The following is an 18723-nucleotide window of genomic DNA, read 5'->3' on the forward strand; positions in this document are numbered from 1 at the left end:
CATAAGATAGTACACAGTTCTCTCTAACTGCCAGACCAAATTCAGCTTTATGTCAGGGGTGGTCAAAATCAGGCTGGAAAATAATTAAATTTCGTACGGAAATTTCTACTTTGCTGGGCAACCCTGAACTAACCAAGGGAGCAGACACTGCAGAAGAGGCTGTGTAGTCCAAGTTGAGTCAAAGACTCTTCAATGACAGCCAAAGTGGCATACCAAGGCTGCCATGAGGAGATGAATCACCTGTAAAGGTGCAGCCCACAGTCCCACAGGCGCTCTGTACAGTGGCGGGGACGCCCTGCTCAGTCAGTGTGTGGTCCTGTATCTTACCTTCTGGACACTGTTTTCCCTATCAAAAAGCACTTTCAGATCCACGACTGTCTCAGTCTTTGTGTATTTGGGCATTTTGATGTTAAGTCCAGTCTGAGGAAGAGATAACAGGCTCCTGGAAGAGAAATGGCAGTGAGTGGGTGTGTTGGCCAGGGCTCAGCTCCAGGTATGCACCTTAATGTGGCCTCCATGCCTGGGCACCATCATCTGCTCCTGCCTAATAACAGGTGGCAGTTTTGGCTAGCTTATAGATGAGCCAGAGGCCTGGGCTGTGGCACCCAAACAATACCCATGTTTCTGTGGCAAGAACTTTTGCAAGATTGAGAAACAATGTCTGCCCAGTAAAGCAGTAGCCTCTGTAAGTACATCCACTGGGGTTCATACATAACCTCTTCAGTTTTATCCTACGAGTCTGATTGGACACAGAACCTGGATGCCCAGTCCCAAGATAATGGGAGATGAATGCCAGGTGCATGGGGAACAGCAGAAAGAGCCAAACAGGTGCAGCTCTGCCATGGCCGGCTCCTCTCCCTCCTAAAGAAGACCCAGCTCACTGGGATACTTTTGCATAGCTTGTCTCAGTTCACCAGAACACCCTAGGGCCCACTTTCCAATGCAACTGGTCCTCGTAACTCCTCTGATAAGGTGAATATGGGACCAGACACCCAGGCTTCTAAGGGTACACTGGACTATCTGAGATTCCAATGCAGGCCATCTGGCCTCTGCCCCATGTTTTGCCCACTGCACTGTTCTGTCCTTTGTGCACAAGGGAGCATCACAGAAAACAGAACTAAACTAAGGGGCTGCTTGCATGCTCTGTAGGAAAAAGCAGAATGGAAATCATAAATACTCTGTTGTTGCTGTAGTCATAATTTCCTTAGCTTCCTTAAATCCCAAGATTGAAGATGCACCATCTTTTCTACTGTTCAAACAAGCTCACAAGAAGAAAGTAAAGGAGCAGAGTTCAACCTTTTCAGGTTGGGAAGTTATAAACTTTTTATTTAAGGCAGATTCAGCTTTTATCATTAGCATGTAAGGAATTATTCTCAGCTTTCAATGCCTCATAATTGTCTCTCCAAAGAATCTCATTAAATATCATTGGGCACATTTGATCATTTTTAATAAAAGTAATAACTGAGATACTCTTGCATTTCTCAGTTGAGGATGCAAACCTGAGGCATTAAGCCAGGTAATTAATGCTGGGTGAAAATCTCCAAGAAAACCACCTGGGGTGTTTAATCTTTGTTCTTCCCTTGCCTAAGTTAGGAGAAAGGTTTGCCTATGGAGTCTGAGATCTATGTGACCAGTGGTTTGAATTCCTGTCATGACTCTTCCTAGATGAGAATATATAGGCACATTTATTTATTTTTACTTACTGATTGTTTTCAAAAATGTATTGACAATTTTCATATGTGTATGTAATGTATTTTGATTTTAATACTTTCCCATGACCTTCTCTTATCTTCCCTTCTTGGTCCTCCTTACACTGAACCCTTTCTTTTTTCCAAACTAGTCTTTTCTACCCTCCCACTTCTTCTGCCATCCATGTTGATGGGCCCAAAACTGTGCAGGTCTTGTGTGGGTAGTGACAGCTACTGTGAGGTTATGAATTTAACAGTCACTTCAAGTTTAGACAACAGTGTACCAAAACACTCCTCCCATTCCCTGACTCTTACATCCCTTCTACCTCTTTTTCGGCAATGTTCTTTGAGTCTTGGAGGGTATGATAGACATGTCTCACTTAGCATCAAGCACTCATCAGTCAATTATCCCCAGTACTTTGACAAGTTCTGAGCCTCCCCATTAGTCACCGTATGGACATATTTCTTAATTTCCTTGAACATCTGTTTCTCTAACCTGTGTTTTTATAACTCATATATGGTGAACTTTAAGGCTGAAACAAAAGATGCTCACAAAATCCACATTCTGTTGTTATTAGCTAAGAAATAGTACTTGTACATTTGTATTCAAAATTCAAAAAAGTACACCTTTATCTGGAGCTCTTGTACTTGTCTGTGCTGGCCTCTCTGAATTACAGTCCCCCCCGACGTTGACTGTTATATATGAATAAAACATGCTGAGCTTCCACTCCATGTCAGGCACCATGCTGACTTTTGACATGGATTACCTCATTGAGCACTTGTGACAATTCTAAGAAGCAGGAAATATTAGCCTCATTTTACTGATGGTCAATATAAGGTCATAGTGGATTTTTTTTTTTATTTGACAGAAAGAGGCAGGGGAAGAGAGAGGGGGGGGGGAGGCAGAGAGAGAAGAGAGAGAGAGAGAGAGAGAGAGAGAGAGAGAGAGAGAATTGGTATGTCAGAGACTTTAGCCACTGCAAACGAACTCCAGACAAATGTGTCACCTTGTGCATCTGGCTTACGTGGGTCCTGGGGAATCAAACCTGGGTCCTTTGGCTTTGTAGGAAAGTGCCTTAACCACTAAATCATCTCTCCAGTCTCCACAGAGGATATTTAGCGTGTTCAAAGTCATGCAGGTAAGAAGCAGTGGAGTTGGATTTCAAACCCAACCAATCTACCTATGGTGCAATATGTTCTACTTCTTTCTCATTTCAACTTTTCAGGGGCTCAAACTCAACTTTATGGAAGAATAAATTGACCTAAGAACCTGTTCCACTTTTCCCCATCCTCCTCTCATATGAACAAATTAGATCCAGGATATCCTGGTTGGTTACCCTGACAATGTCCAGTCTTCCTTAGCCTGCTTCTACACCTCAACTGTCATCAATATTTCTATCCTGCATGCTCTTCTTATATTTGATTTTGATACTCTTGTCCCTTATAAATGGTGTCCTGTTCCTGTCTCTTAAATTCGGAAAGCTGCTGCTGAATGACTTCCAATGGATTGTCATATAAGATAAAGCAACTTCTCCATGATTCTCTAGGGATGCTTGATCTCGGAACTTATTACCTACCTTCTGTAGGCACCCAGGAAGAGTATCTCACAATAAAAAAGCAGAGACACCCCTCTCTACTCTCAGACCTATATGAGATCCCAGCCGGTGGCTGGGGCCAACTTGCCAGCTCTATTAGTGAATGAGCCATGTTGGAAATGGATCTCAGCCTGGTGGAACCACCCTACATGCAGCATAGATGAGTCTTGCTCACCAAATTTTGTCTAAATTACAAAGCAAATAAGCAAAGAAACACTGCTTTAAGCCACAATGTGCTATGAGTAGTTTGTCATACAACAATAGATAAATCGGAACAAGTTTCAGCCTCTGTTTTGCTTTTCAAATTCACATATTCAACTGTCTGCACATGTTCACTTGAATGTCCCCAAACATTTAGACTTAATGTGTTAAGGAAGTCCCACTTCTACTTTGGATGTAGAAATCCACCCTCCCCCCACAGAAATGCCATTCTTGTCTTCACTGTAAGAAAAAAAAAGAGCTAAAAAATCTACAAAATCACAGCTTTTCTTGAGCCCTTCAGAGACCTGAGCTCACAGGATGGCTGAGTGAATGGAATACTGAAGAAAGCCCATGCTAGTCACTTTTCATCACTGTGACAAGATGGCTGGGAAAAAACAACTTAAAAGAAGAAATGCACATTTGGCTCATGGTTTCAGAGGTTTTGGTTCATGGCTGGGGGCTTCATTGCTTTTGGGCTTGTGGTGAGGCAGAACACCATGGTAGATGGGAGTGGTGGAGGAAAGAGCAGAGAGGCCAGTGACAAAGGCTCTTCAAAGGCAAGCCCCAAGTGACTTACTTGTTCCAACCAGACCTCACCTTCTAAGTGTCCACAATCTACAAGTATAGCCATCATTATGACTTCATTAGTGGATTTATGTATTGATTTGGTTGAGTCCTCCTGGTCCAGTCACCACTCAGTGACTGGGTTCTCAATGCTGACAATCAGGTTACATGAGCCTTTGGGGGGAACAGTTCATATCTAAGCCATGGTAGTGGCAGCTCCCCTCTGAGGAGCAATGGGCCTTGTGAAATGCTTTAGCTTTATCCCAGCCAGGTGAAAACATGTGGTCATAATAAAAATAGATAAGAAGAAATTAGCTAAAATTGACATGCATTACTGAAGGTTCTACAGGTGAGTATAACAGTACAGGAAATTGAAAGCCCCATGTTTGTGTTCCCTTGAAAGCTCTTCCCCCACAGGTCACAGCTGTGTGCTCATGAGAAATATCAGAAGCAAGGCAGGAGCCTGGAAGGCTCAAATCAGTGGATAAACACACATGCTATCCACCTGTGATAATAAAGATGTATTTTGCCTTATTGATTCAGAGGTTTCAGACCATGATTAGATGACTCTGTTGATTTTGGGAAAAGCAGAATATCATGGCAGGACACACATGGGAGAGCAAAGACGCTCATCTCGTAGTGGCTCAATAGTAACAATAAAAATGGCAAAGAAGAGTCTGGGATCCTAGCACCCACTTCAAGGGCGTGTTCCCAGTAATTTAATGTCCTGCTATTAGGCCCCACCTTCTGAAGTTCGCATCATCTCCCAGTAGTACCACAGGCTGGAGACTAAGCCCTCCACACACGGACATTTGGGGGACAGTCAAGATCCAATCTATAGCAGTGACAGCCACAAACTCCTCTTATTTCCTCAGACATTTCTGTACCAAAGCTAGAGTAATAAAAACATTCCTCTTTTCATGGATTAAGGAAAGCCACTATTCTGAGAGAAAAGGAAGAAGCTAAATAACCCAATTCTGGAACTGATGAAAATTTTCTTTCCTTGGAGAAAGGGTAGGAATGTCTGCCACAGACACAATGAGTGTTTACCAGTCACAGAATTAATAAGTAGCAAGACCCATCCCTCAGGGCCAAGTGTAGCAGTTACTTTCTCATGGCTGGAACAAAGCACCTGACCCAAAGTAGCTTATGGAAATAAAGGGTTAACTTCTGGCTTATAGTCTTGAGGAGAATTTTCACTGTGGCAAGGAAAACATGGCAGGAGTAGATAGTTAGGCATATATCTTCACATTAGCAGAGATGAAGTAGCAAGAGCCTGGTGAGTGTGGCAAGCAGGGCTGGGCTGTAACACCCTAAGGGCCAACCCCCAATGACATACTTTTTCTAGCAAGGCTCCATTTCCCAAAGGCTCCACACCTTCACAGATAGGGCCACTACCTGGGGATTAAGTACTCAAACACATGAGGCTGTGGGAGGGGGATTTATATTCAAACTTATTTTCAGATTATGATCTACCTAAGATGGATGAGCACAAAGGCAAAAAAGCTCCTGTCCCAGCACCAGCCTCTCTGTGGGCACTGCAGAAGCAGTGCATTACAGGGTGTGAGCCCAGGAGTGAATTCCTTCTGTGGTGCAGGTGCGCAGGGCCTGCTGGAAATTGAGTGTGAAGAAAGGCCAAGAAACTCTTGGCACTTCAGATCAAACACAAAATGACAGCATATCACCCTTAGAGGAATTTATGATTTATGGTAATTCTGGAAGGAAAGGTTATAACAACAACAACAACAAAAAACAACCCAGATCACCCCCTCATTAGATTAACTTAGCTTCAACATGAAGAATCTGGTGGAAATGTGCCTACTCTCAATAGTCAGATTTATTAACCTCAACTTCTACTGTTATTTTGTATACAGTGTATAATTTTCAAAAATTAAAAAAACAGCAATGGGAAACATAAAGAAAGAAAACAGTACATATTATCAGGTGCTAGAATCATCAACATAAGCAGACCTAGTGATGACAATGATGTTGAAAATAACAGACTAGGACTGTCAAATTTTTTAAAAAATCAAATAACTGTAATTACTATGAAGACATGTCTAATGGAGAAATGTGGAAAAATACAGAAAGGTGTGAAGAATTTCAACAGAAAAATTTTAAACATTAAAATGCTATAATTGGGCTGGGGATGTAGCCCAGTGATAGAGCCTAGCATAGTACAAGACCATAGGTTCAATCCCAAGATACAATTATAAAAATATGGTGCCAGGTATAAAATAAGCTTTTGATGAGCTTAATAATGGAATGAGTGAATCTGAAAGAGAACTGATGAATTTGAATTTAAGTGAACAGAAGGAATCCAAACTATAACACACAATGACAAACAAGTGACCATTGCAGAGCTAGGAGGTGACTCAGAATAGAGCAGCATTTGTGCAATTAAGTCCAAGAAAGAAAAAATAGGAAAATGGAAAGGAATATTTGAAGGAACAAGAATTTTCCAAAAATCACGAAATATAATATCCAAGACTCTCAGGTTGAATAAATTATAGCACATGCACATACATACATACATATATACACTCATACATTACAACACACACACACACACACATATAGATATATATATACACACATATTATAAAACACACATGCACACAAACACCCATATACACACATAACCACATACATACATACACACGTGCACACATCAACATATCCACACACATTCACATACATACACATATACCATACACACACACACACACATACACACACACTTTTATAGTCTAATGTCAACCTGTGTAAAAACTAAAATTACTGGGCTGGAGATATAGCTGTTAAGGCACTTGCCTGCAAAGCCAAAGGACCCCAGTTCAAATCCTCAGGACCCATAAAAGCCAGATGCACGAGGAGGTGAATGCATTTGTGGTTTGTTTTGTAGTGGCTAGAGTCCCTGGCATGCCCATTCTCTTTCTTCCTATCTGCCTCCCTATCTCTTAAATAAATAAATAAAATAAAAATGTTAAAAAACTGAACGTCAAAGACAAATAGAAAGTCTCAATAGTCACTAGAGAAAAACAAAACACTACATGTAGCAAAACAAATAAGAAGATTTTGTGGGAAATGACACAAGGCAGAAGAAAATGAAGCGACACACCAAGTACTGAAAGAAAAGATCTGTGCAGGGTTCTACGCTAAACAAAATACCTCTTAGAAATTAAAGTTAAACAGACACTTCCTAGAGAAGGGTGAAAGAACCCATCACTAGCAGACCTATTCTACAAGAAATGCTCAGAGAATTTCTTCAGAAATGTAATAGATGTAAATTTGGATTTATGTAAAGAAATGAAGTACACTGAAAATGTGAAAATGCGGGAAACTATAAAAGACACTTTAAAAACTGATTCTTAAATTGCTTTAAAATATAATAGATTGTCTTAGGTTGAAAAAGTAATAATGTACTTGGGGTTTATAGAATGTGAGGAAGTCAATATATATCTCTACTATCATACCAAAAATGGGAAAGAAGAAATGGAAATATATATTTTAAGGTTCTTAAATTATATCTGAAGTAGTAGAACATTATATTAAGGAAGACTGCACTAAGTTAAAGCATGTAAGATCTACAATGATTATTAAAAATGACAAATAAGGAAACAGCAGATATAAAAATGAATTGTAAAAAAAAAAATCAAAGTAGTCCAAAAGAAGGTAGGAAAAGAGAACAAAGTGGATAAAAGGACAGATGTGACAAATAGCAAACAACCAGCAAGATTAATAGAAACAACTTGTTTCCTTCAGCTTCCCCTCCTTCTGAAATATTTGAGTGCAAATGGCATTCTTACAGGGTCTCAGCCACTTGAGGAGACCCAGGTTTCTGTCAAGTATTTCTTTTTTTTTTTTTTCATTTTTTTTAAAATTTTTATTAACATTTTCCATGATTATAAAATATATCCCATGGTAATTCCCTCCCTCCCCACCCCCACACTTTCCCGTTTGAAATTCCTTTCTCCATCATATTACCTCCCGATTACAATCATTGTAATTACATATATACAATATCAACCTATTAAGTATCCTCCTCCCTTCCTTTCTCCACCCTTTCTGTCTCCTTTTCAACTTACTGGCCTCTGCTACTAAGTATTTTCATTCTCACGCAGAAGCCCAGTCATCTGTAGCTAGGATCCACATATAAGAGAGAACATGTGGCGCTTGGCTTTCTGGGCCTGGGTTACCTGACTTAGTATAATACTTTCCAGGTCCATCCATTTTTCTGCAAATTTCATAACTTCATTTTTCTTTACCACTGAGTAGAACTCCATTGTATAAATGTACCACATCTTCATTATCCACTCATCTGTTGAGGGACATCTAGGCTGGTTCCATTTCCCAGCTATTATAAATTGAGCAGCAATAAACATGGTTGAGCATGTACTTCTAAGGAAATGAGATGAGTCCTTTGGATATATGCCTAGGAGCGCTATAGCTGGGTCATATGGTAGATCAATCTCTAGCTGCTTTAGGAACCTCCACACTGTTTTCCACAATGGCTGGACCAGATTGCATTCCCACCAGCAGTGCAGAAGGGTTCCTTTTTTTCCACATCCCTGCCAACATTTATGATCATTTGTTTTCATGATGGTGGCCAATCTGACAGGAGTGAGATGGAATCTCAATGTAGTTTTAATCTGCATTTCCCTGATGACTAGTGACGTAGAGCATTTTTTAAGATGCTTATATGCCATTCGTATTTCTTCCTTTGAGAACTCTCTATTTAGCTCCATAGCCCATTTTTTGATTGGCTTGTTTGATTCCTTATTATTTAACTTTTTAAGTTCTTTGTATATCCTAGATATTAATCCTCTATCAGATATATAGCTAGCGAAGATTTTTTCCCATTCTGTAGGTTGCCTCTTTGCTTTTTTCACTGTGTCCTTTGCGGCGCAAAATCTTTGTAATTTCATTAGGTCCCAGTGGTTAATCTGTGGTTTTATTGCCTGAGAAATTGGGGTTGTATTCAGAAAGTCTTTGCCAAGACCAATATGTTGAAGGGTTTCCCCTACTTTTTCCTCTAGCAGTTTCAAAGTTTCTGGTCTGATGTTAAGGTCTTTAATCCATTTGGACTTAATTCTTGTGCATGGCGAGAGAGAAGAATCTATTTTCATCCTTCTGCAGATATTTATCCAGTTTTCAAAACACCATTTGCTGAAGAGGCTGTCTCTTCTCCAATGAGTATTTTTGGCATTTTTATCGAATATCAGGTGGCTATAGCTACTTGGGCTTACATCTGGGTCCTCTATTCTGTTCCACTGATCTACATGTCTGTTTTTGTGCCAGTACCATGCTGTTTTTGTTACTATGGCTCTGTAGTATAGGTTAAAATCAGGTATGGTGATACCACCAGCCTCTTTTTTGTTGCTCAGTATTATTTTAGATATCCGAGGTTTTTTGTGATTCCAAATGAATTTTTGGATTGTTTTTTCTATTTCCATGAAGAAAGCCTTTGGAATTTTGATAGGGATTGCATTAAATGTGTAGATGGCTTTAGGTAAGATTGCCATTTTCACGATATTGATTCTTCCAATCCAGGAACAAGGGATGTTTCTCCACTTTCTAGTGTCTTCTGCAATTTCTCGCTTGAGTGTTTTAAAGTTCTCATTGTATAGATTCTTTACTTCCTTGGTTAGGTTTATTCCAAGGTATTTTATTTTTTTTTTGATGCAATTGTGAATGGGAGTGCTTCTCTGATTTCATCCTCTGTGTGTTTGTTGTTAGCATATATGAAGGCTACTGATTTCTGTGTATTTGTTTTGTATCCTGCTACATTGCTGTAGGCTTTGATCAGCTCTAACAGCTTGCTAGTAGACTCTTTAGGGTCCTTTATGTATAGAAACATGTCATCTGCAAATAATGATAACTTGATTTCTTCCTTTCCAATTTGTATCCCTTTTATGTGTGTCTCTTGCCTTACTGCTATGGCCAAGACTTCCAAAACTATATTAAATAGAAGTGGGGACAGTGGACACCCTTGTCTTGTTCCTGATTTTAGTGGAAAAGCTTCCAGTTTTTCCCCATTTAGTAATATGTTGGCTGTAGGCTTGTCATAAATAGCCTTTATTATATTGAGATATGTTCCTTCTATTCCCAGTCTCTGTAGGACTTTTATCATGAAGGGATGTTGGATTTTGTCAAATGCTTTCTCTGCATCTAATGAGATGATCATGTGATTTTTGTCCTTCAACCCGTTTATGTAATGTATTACATTTATAGATTTGCATATGTTGAACCATCCCTGTATCTCTGGGATAAAGCCTATTTGCTCAGTGTGAATGATCTTTTTGATATACTCTTGTATTCTGTTTGCCAATATTTTGTTGAGAATTTTTGCATCTATGTTCATGAGGGAGATTGGTCTGTAATTTTCTTTTTTTGTTCTATCTTTGCCTGGTTTTGGTATCAGGGTGATGCTGGCCTCATAGAAGGAGTTTGGTAGAATTCCTTCTTTTTCTATTTCCTGGAAAAGCTTAAGAAGCAATGGTGTTAGCTCTTCCTTAAAGTCTGGTAAAATTCAGCAGTGAATCCATCCGGGCCTAGGCTTTTTTTAGTTGGGAGATTATTGATAACTGTTCGGATCTCCATGTTTGTTATAGGTCTATTTAAGTGATTAATCTCATTTTGATTCAATTTAGGTAGGTTATATAGATCAAGGAAATCATCCATTTCTTCCAGATTTTCATACTTTGTGGAGTATATGCTTTTATAGTATGTCCCTATGATTTTTTGAATTTCTCTGGCATCTGTTGTGATGTTACCTTGTTCATCTCTGATTTTATTAATTTGTGTCTCTTCTCTCTTTCTTTTGGTCAGATTTGCTAAGGGTTTATCAATCTTGTTTATCCTTTCAAAGAACCAACTCTTTGTTTCATTAATTCTTTGGATTGTTCTTTTTGTTTCTATTTCATTAATTTCTGCCCTAATCTTTATTATTTCTTCCCGTCTACTAATTTTTGGTTTGCCTTGTTCTTCTTTTTCCAAGGCTTTAAGGCGAAGCATTAGGTCGTTTACTTGCGACCTTTCTAATTTCTTAATATAGGCACTTAAGGCTATAAATTTACCTCTTAGAACTGCCTTCATTGTGTCCCAGAGATTTTGGTATGTTGTGTTCTCATTATCATTTGACTCTATAAATTTTTTGATTTCCTTTTTGATTTCTTCATTGACCCACTCATCATTTAGTAGTGTATTGTTTAGTTTCCATGATTTTGTGTATTCTCTATAGCCTTTCTTGCTACTGATTTGTAGTTTAATTCCATTGTGGTCAGATAGAATGCAAGGAATTATTTCAATTTTCCTGAATTTGTTAAGATTTGCTTTGTGTCCTAATATATGGTCTATTTTAGAGAATGTTCCATGTGCTGCTGAAAAGAATGTATATTCTGCAGCCTTTGGATGAAATGTCCTGTATATATCTGTTAGGTCCATTCCTTCTATGACCTCATTTAGTCCAGATGCCTCTCTGTTTATTCTTTCCCTGGATGACCTGTCAATTGATGAGAGTGGGGTGTTAAAGTCACCCACCACCACCACTGTGTTTGGTGTTATCTGTGACCTTAGTTCTAATAGTGTTTGTTTGACAAATTTGGGAGCCCCCATGTTAGGTGCATATATGTTTAGGATTGTAATGTCCTCCTGTTGGAGTGTGCCCTTAATCAATATAAAGTGACCTTCCTTATCTTTCTTGACTAACGTCGGACTAAAGTCTACCCTGTCTGATATTAGGATAGCAACCCCTGCTTGTTTTCTAGGCCCATTTGCTTGAAACACCGTCTTCCAACCTTTCACCCTAAGATAATGTCTATCCTTTGTAGAAAGTTGAGTTTCTTGGAGACAACAAATTGTAGGATCCTTCTTTTTAACCCAGTCTGCAAATCTATGTCTTTTTGTTGGGGCATTGAGACCATTGATATTAAGAGATATTATTGAAAGGTGTGTATTTATGTTTGCCTTTTTTGTGTGTGTGTGTGTTTCTGGTTCTACCTCTGCTCTCTTCTGTTAACTGGTATTTGAGTATAGCTTGTTTTTTCTAGGTTCCTTATATGTGTGTTTTTCCTTTTGTTCAGCATGGAGGATTCTATCAAGTATTTTCTGTAGAGCTGGTTTTGTCTTCAAATACTCCTTTAACCTGCTTTTGTCATGGAATGTCTTTATTTCTCCATCTATTTGAATGGATAACTTTGCAGGATAAAGTAACCTTGGTTGACAGTTGTTATCTTTCAGAACTTGGAATATATCACTCCATGCCCTTCTGGCTTTAAAAGTTTGTGTTGAATAATCTGCTGTAATCCTGATGGGCTTGCTTTTGTAGGTAACTTGATTTTTCTCTCTAACTGCTTTCAATATTTTTTCTTTGTTGTGTGTGTTTGGAGGTTTGATTGTAATATGGCGAGGAGAGGTTCTTTCTGGGTTTTGTCTGGCTGGGGTTCTAAAGGCTTCCTGTATCTGTATTGGCACCTCTTTCCCAATTTGGGGGAAATTTTCCTCTATGATTTTGTTTAAGATGCCTACTATGCCTCTGGAGTGGAGTTCTTCTCCTTCTCCTATGCCCTGAGTTCTTATATTGGATCTTTTCATAGTGTCCCGAATATCTTGAAATTCCCACTCATACTTTTCTATAAGTTTGTCTTTCTCTTTGTTGGACTGCATTAGGTCTGCCACCTGGTCTTCTAGCTTAGATATTCTGTCCTCTCCCTCATCCATCCTACTGGTGAGATTTTCTACAGAGTTTTTTATTTCATTAACTGTGTTCTTCATTGCTAGTAATTCTGACTGGTTTTCTTTATTATTTCTATTTCCCTATTTATGTCTTGTATTGCCTTCTTTATTTCATTAAATTGGTGTCCTTCCTCTTCTTTGATTCCTTTGATTTCCTCTTTGATTTCCTCTTTGATTTCTTCTTTGATTGTTTTCATGTGTTCTTTGACCTCTTTGAACATATTTATAATTATTCTTTTGAACTCTTTCTCAGGCATTTCCTCTAACTCTTTCTCACTGGAGGACATTTCTGATGCATTAATACTTTTAGGTGGATTTATATCGTCTTGCTTTTTAGTGTTTCTTGTGTTATAATGTATATATTTTTGCATCTTGGATTAAGTTAAAGCTTGGATTTTCTAGCTAGCTGTGTTTTCTTAGCTGTATCAATTGATTTGATGTAATATATTTTCAGGGTAGGACCTTAAGGTATTAGGTGTGGCTCTTAAGACTCTCAGAGTATCTACAAAGATGTTCTTAGGGGTGAGTTTCCCTGCTATAGGAGTATTCAAGCAGGCTGAGTGGAATAAAATACAGGTAGATTCTAAAATTTAACTAAACACTGTACACATTCAATCAAAAACAGCCCCGAGTATGTATGCAAGAGTAGTTATTATAATGACCAGATCGTCTATCAACAAAGAGGTTTATATTTCTGGTCTGTTGAGGGATCCAAGTCAGCTTGTGACCAAGTGAGACCCTTCCCTGGTGCAATCCCAGTTACCTTGGGTGATTTTGGTCTCAGTCAAGTTGCTGCCTGGGTCATCGGGCTGCTGTTCTGATTTCTGGAGCTGGGCACTTGCTTTTCCTATGGGGCAAACTGAGCCGCTGCTGCTGCCTCTGCTGCTGCCGTAGCTGCCACCACCAGAGCCACCACCGCTGCTGAAGCTGCTGCTGCCGTGTCCACCGCCGCCGCTTCCCCCGAAGCTGCTGCTGCGGGATCTGCCGCCGCTGCCGCTCCTGGGTCCGCTGCTGCTGCGGCCGCTGGTACCGGTGCTGGAGCTGCTGAATTTGCTGCCGAACTCTGCTCCTGCTTGGGTCCCGCTGTCAGCTCAAGTTGGCGTGGCCGGGTCCCGGGCTGCTGCTGTGTTCGCTGGAGCTGGGTTCAGGCGTTGGGGGAGGGGAGGGAGCCGCGGCTACTCTGGTTGTCTCGCTGCTCCACGTGTTCTTCTACCTCGCGGTCTTCTCCTCCGCTGCTCGCTGCCGCTCTCCCCTCACGTTTCCCGAGTTGCGGAGAGTGTGGTGTGAGGGGAAAATCCCGCACCTGGCTTTTCCTGCGGCTCGAGCCTAGAGTCTGGCGGCTTTCTGCTGCGCTGCGGCTGCGGCGGTTGGCCGAGCTGCCGGAGCCGCTTTTCCCGCCTTTGCAGGCTCTGGATGCTCTATAACTCTTCTACTTCTCCGCTGCCGCCTCAATTTCCTATACACCTCACTTTTTAGTAAAAGTGTGTATTTTGCTGAGTTTTTTTGGTCTTTTCCCACCCTAGGCTGCTTTGGCGTGGTTCCTACGCCGCCATCTTAACCGGAAGTCCCTGTCAAGTATTTCTAAAGTGCCAAGTGGGGAAACATGACCCTCCCTCTATTCTGTCTTCTGCCTTTATCACATAGCCACAGAGCATTTCAAGCTCTGAAGAACATTTACAAAGGGTTAATGATTGTCTCAAAGGTTATGTGAAAATAGAGCTGCTTAGCAAGTACATGAAATACACCAGGAGAGTCACATACACCCATGCCCTCCCTCTCCTAGAGCTCCTCCCAACACCTCTGCTGGTTTTTAGTCTATTTTTTTTTTTTTTGGACACAGAATCTCTTATAGTTCAGGGTGAACTTGAATTCACTAAGTAGCTGAGGATAACCTCAAACATCTAATCCTCTTTCCTCCACCTCCCAACTGCTAGGATTATAGGTATGCCTGCCATGCCCAGTTTATGTGGTTCTGGGTATGGAGTGCAGAACTTTGTGCATGTTAGACAAACACTCTACCAACTGGGGTACAGCTCCAATGCTGTGATGGAATCTTAAAGCATAAGATATTTTTGGAACACAATCAAGTGTTTTTTGAAATTAAAAAGAAAAGCTACTCATAAAATCATATACTAAAATATGCATATTAAATCCATGTATATTGAATTAGATACAAATGGCCTAAACAACCAATTAAAAACTAGAAATGTCATATTTGATTAGCAAAAGGCTATCTATAAAAATAGTTTGTACATAAAGTTATAGATAGACTAAAGGGAAAGAATAGAAAAAGATATATGATATGAAAATAAATCAAAAGAAATCTGGAGTAGCTATGTCAGTATCAAGCAAGTACACCTCAAAACAAAGCATATTACCAAAGATTAAGTCAGACACCATAAAAAATATAACAAATTTTAATGAATATGCATTTAACACAAAATGTATTGAGATGTTAAGAAGTAGATAAATCCACAGTTATGAATGGAAGTTCACTATTCTCTTAGTTATCAATACAGCACGTAGGACATAAAATCAATGTTAACAATAGAATCTGTGAACATGGACTTAAATTCCATTAAATAGAAGAAAGGAAGAATTTTCAACTTTTTTGTTTTGTTTTGTTTTTATTTTTTTGTTTTTTGAGGTAGGGTCTCACTTAGCTCAGACTGACCTGGAATTCACTATAGAGTCTCAGGGTGGCCTCATGCTCATGGTGATTCTCCCACCTCTGCCTCCGAGTGCTGGGATTAAAGGCATGTACAAGCACACCCAGGTTTTTTTTGTTTTTGACTTTTCAACTTTTTGTGAGTACAGCATTATTACAATAATTGAATCAGTCAAAGAAATTACAAAAACCAATAATTTCCCTTATGTATGTGGACGTAAAAATTCTTTAATTAAATATTAGCAAACTTCATTAAAAGGATGCTAAAATGATAATGTAACTCAGCATTGAGTCAAGACTCAACCAATGGAAAACATAACAACAAACTAAGAAGAAAAATGGTATATTATCATCTCAATAAATGCAGAGAAGAATCTGGCAATATTCAATATCAGTGTATGATATTTTAAAATCCCACCATAGGGCTGAGGTGTAGAACACTGGTTCCTGTGTTGTGTACTTGAATTCCTGAGCTCAAGTTCCCATCATAAAACACAAAACTTAAAATATAGGGCTGGAGGGATGACTTAGCAGTTAAGGCATTTTGCCTGCAAACACAAAGGACCCAGGTTCAATTTCCTAGGACCCATGTTAACCAGATGCACAAGGGGGCACACGTGTCTGGAGTTCGTTTGCAGTGGCTCGAGGCCCTAGTGCACCCATTCTCTCAAACTCTCCTTCTTTTTCTATATCAAATAAATAAATAAAAATAAAAAGCTTAAATCACAAACAAAACATTTATAATCTAAGCATAGAAGACACTCGAACAACCTTTAAATACATTTCTGTGATCAGCTCGAGCCACAGGAAAAGCCAGGTGAGGGGAGCTTCCACTTACACCGGCACTCTCCGCAACTCAAGAAACGTGAAGAGTGGCAGTGAATAACGGAGGAGCAGATCACAAGGTAGAAGAACACTTGGAACAGAGAGAGAACTAGAACAGCATTGGCTCCCTCCCCTCCCCCACTGTCTGTGCCCAGCTCCAGCAAACAGAGCAGCGGTAGCGGACCCAGCCATGCCAACTTGAGCCGACAGCGGGACCCAAGCAGGAGCAGAGTCCAGCAGCAACATCAGGGGCTCCGGCACTGGCAACAGTGGCCCCAGCAGCGGCAGATCCAGCAGCAGCAGATACAGAGGCAGCATCAGCAGATCCAGCAGTGGCAGCTACAGCAGCAGCAGCAGTGGTGGATCCAGCAGCAGCAGCTTCACCAGCAGCAGTGGAAGATCCAGCAGCAGTAGCTTCAGCAGCAGCAATAGCATTTCCAGCAGCGGGGGTGCCATTCTGCAGGGTCACAGTAGCCAGGCTCGGTTTGCCCCACAGGAAAAGCCAGTGCCCAGCTCCAGACATCAGAATAGCAGCCCAATGACCCAGGCAGCAACTTGACTGAGACCAAAATCATCCAAGGTAACTGGGATTGCACCAGGGAAGGGTCTCACTTGGTCACAAGCTGACTTGGATCCCTCAACAGACCAGAAATCTTAACCTCTTTGTTGATAGAGGATCTGGTTGTTATAATATCTACTCTTGCATAACTACTCAGTGCTATTTTTGATAGAACGTGTACAGTGTTTAGTTACATTTTAGAATTTACCTGCATTTTATTCCTCACAGCCTACTTGAATACTCCCATAGCAGGGAAACTCAACCCCTAGGAACACCTTTGTAGATACTCTGAGAGTCTTAAGAGCCACACCTAACCCCTTAAGCTCATATTCTGAAGATATATAACATCAAATCAATTGGTACAGCTAAGAATAGCTAACTAGAAAATCCAAGCATTAACTTAATCCAAAATGCAAAAATATATACATTATAACACAAGAAACACTAAAAAGCAAGACAATATAAATCAACCTAAAAGTATTAATGCATCAGAAATGACCTACAATGAGAACAAGTTAGAGGAAATGCCTGAGAAAGATATCAAAAGAATGATTGTAAATATGTTCAAAGAAGTCAAACAACAAACCAAAGTAATCAAAGAAGAAATCAAAGAAGACTCAGGACACCAATTTAATGAAATAAAGAAGGCAATACAAGACATAAATAAGGAAATAGAAATAATTAAGAAAAGCCAGTCAGAATTATTAGCAATAAAGAACACAGTTAATGAAAGAAAAAACTCTGAAGAAAATCTCACCAGTAGAATGGATGAAGAAGAGGACAGAGTCCTAAGCTAGAAGACCAGGCAGATCTAATACAGTCCAAAAACGAGAAAGACAAACTTATAGAAAAGTATGAGTGGGAATTTCAAGATATTTGGGACACTATGAAAAGATCAAATATAAGAATTCAGGTCATAGTACAAGGAGAAGAATTCCACTCCAAAGGGATAGTAGGCATCTTCAACAAAATCATAGAAGAAAACTTCCCCAAAATTGGGAAAGAGGTGCCAATGCAGATACAGGAAGCCTTTAGAACACCAGCCAGACAAATCCTGGAAAGAGCCTCTCCTTGCCATATCATAATCAAACTACCAAACACACAAACCAAAGAAAAAATATTGAAAGCAGTTAGAGAAAAAAAAATCAAGTCATGTACAAAGGCAAGCCCATCAGGGTCACAGCAGATTATTCAACACAAACTTTAAAAGCCAGAAGGGCTTGGAGTAATATATTCCAAGTTCTGAAAGATAACAAATGTCAACCAAATTTACTTTATCCTGCAAAGCTATCCATTCAAATAGATGGAGAAATAAGGACATTCAATGACAAAAGCAGGTTAAAGGAGTATTTGAAGACAAAACCAGCTCTACAGAAAATACTTGATAGAATCCTCCATGCTGAAGAAAAGGAAAAGCACACATATAAGGAACCTAGAAAAAGAAAGCAATACTAAAATACTAGTGAAAACAAGAGAGCAAAGGAAGAACAGAATCACAAAAAAAAGGCAAACATAAATACACACCTTTCAATAATATCTCTTAATATCAACAGCCTCAAAGCCCCAACCAAAAGACATAGGATTGCAGACTGGGTTATAAAGTAGGATCCTAAAATTTTTTGTAGCTAAGAAACTCATCTTTCTACAAAGGATGGACATTATCTTAGGGTGAAAGGTTGGAAAACAATATTTCAAGCAAATGGGCCTAGAAAACAAGCAGGGGTTGCTATCCTAATATCTGACAAGGTAGACTTCAGTCCAATGTTAGTCAAGAAAGATAAGAAAGGTCACTTTATATTGATTAAGGGAACATTCCAACAGGAGGATATTACAATCCTAAACATATATGCACCTAACAAGGGAGCACCCAAATTCAAAACAAACACT

The sequence above is a fragment of the Jaculus jaculus genome, chromosome 9 (assembly GCF_020740685.1).
Source record: "Jaculus jaculus isolate mJacJac1 chromosome 9, mJacJac1.mat.Y.cur, whole genome shotgun sequence".
NCBI lineage: Eukaryota > Metazoa > Chordata > Mammalia > Rodentia > Dipodidae > Jaculus > Jaculus jaculus.